Source organism: Triticum aestivum, chromosome 2D (assembly GCF_018294505.1).
Source record: "Triticum aestivum cultivar Chinese Spring chromosome 2D, IWGSC CS RefSeq v2.1, whole genome shotgun sequence".
NCBI classification, from domain to species: Eukaryota; Viridiplantae; Streptophyta; class Magnoliopsida; order Poales; family Poaceae; genus Triticum; species Triticum aestivum.
Window position 1 is genome coordinate 338,920,818 of NC_057799.1, and position 2,060 is coordinate 338,922,877.

Genomic DNA, 2,060 nt, shown 5'->3' on the forward strand with positions numbered 1-2,060 from the left:
CAAAGTCATAGCAACATCAATCTCAGAACATAGTGGATACTAGGGATCAAACCCTAACAAAACTAACTCGATTACATGATAGATCTCATCCAACCCATCACCGTCCAGCAAGCCTACGATGGAATTACTCACGCACGGCGGTGAGCATCATGAAATTGGTGATGGAGGATGGTTGATGATGACAATGGCGACAAATCCCCCTCTCCGGAGCCCCGAACGGACTCCAGATCAGCCCTCCCGAGAGGTTTTAGGGCTTGGCGGCGGCTCCGTATCATAAAACGTGATGAATTCTTCTCTCTGATTTTTTTCTCCCCGAAAGTGAATATATGGAGTTGGAGTTGAGGTCGGTGGAGCGTCAAGGGGCCCATGAGGTAGGGGCGCCCTAGGGGGGCACGCGCGCCCCCACCCTCGTGGGCAGGGTGTGGGCCCCCTGACGTGGATTTTTCTTCTGGTATTTTTCTTATTTTCCAAATAGATGTTCCGTGGAGTTTCAGGTCATTCCGAGAACTTTTGTTTCTGCACATAAATAACACCATGGAAAGTCTGCTGAAAATAGCGTCAGTCCGGGTTAGTTCCATTCAAATCATGCAAGTTAGAGTCCAAAACAAGGGCAAAAGTGTTTGGAAAAGTAGATACGACGGAGACGTATCAACTCCCCCAAGGTTAAACCTTTGCTTGTCCTCAAGCAATTCAGTTGACAAACTGAAAGTGATAAAGAAAAACTTTTACAAACTCTGTTTGCTCTTGTTGTTGTAAATATGTAAAGCCAGCATTCAAGTTTTCAGCAAAGATTATGACTAACCACATTTGCAATAGCTCTTAAGTCTCATGTTTACTCATATCAATAGCATAATCAACTAGCAAGTCATAATAATAAATCTCGGATGACAACATTTTCTCAAAACAATCATAATATGATATAAAAAGATGGTATCTCGCTAGCCCTTTCTGAGACCGCAAAACATAAATGCAGAGCACCTTTAAAGATCAAGGACTGACTAGACATTGTAATTCATGGTGAAAGAGATCCAGTCATACCCAATATAAATTAATAGTAATGAATGCAAATGACAGCTGCGCTCTCCAGCTAGTGCTTTTTAATAAGAGGGTGATGACTCAACATAAAGTAAATAGACAGGCCCTTCGCAGAGGGAAGCAGGGATTTGTAGAGGTGCCAGAGCTCGGTTTTGAAATAGAGATAAATAATATTTTGAGCGGCATACTTTCATTGTCAACATAACAACCGAGAGATGACGATATCTTCCATGCTACACACATTATAGGAGGTTCCCAAATAGAATGGTAAAGTTTATACTCCCCCTCCACCAACAAGCATCAATCCATGGCTTGCTCGAAACAACGAGTGCCTCCAACTAGCAACAGTCCCAGGGGGAGTTTTGTTTGCAATTATTTTGATTTAGTTTGCATAAAGCATGGGACTGGGCATCCCGGTGACCAGCCATTTTCTCGTGAGTGAGGAGCGGAGTCCACTCCTCTTGAGAATAACCCGCCAAGCATGGAAGATAAGGGCAGCCCTAGTTGGTACATGAGCTATTCGAGCATACAAAACATAATGTTTATTTGAAGGTTTGGAGTTTGGCACATACAAATTTACTTGGAACGGCAGGTGGATACCGCATATAGGAAGGTATGGTGGACTCATATGGAATAACTTTGGGGTTTAAGGGATTGGATGCACAAGCAGTATTCCCGCTTAGTACAAGTGAAGGCTAGCAAAAGACTGGGAAGCGACCAACTAGAGAGCGACAACAGTCATGAACATGCATTAAAATTAATGAACATTGAGTACAAGCATGAGTAGGATATAATCCACCATGAACATAAATATCGTGAAGGCTATGTTGATTTGTTTCAACTACATGTGTGAACATGTGCCAAGTCGAGTCACTTAAATCATTCAAAGGAGGATACCACCCCACTATACCACATCATAACCATTTTAATAGCATGTTGGCACGCAAGGTAAACCATTATAACTCATAGCTAATCAAGCATGGCACGAGCAACTATGATCTCTAATTGTCATTGCAAACATGTTT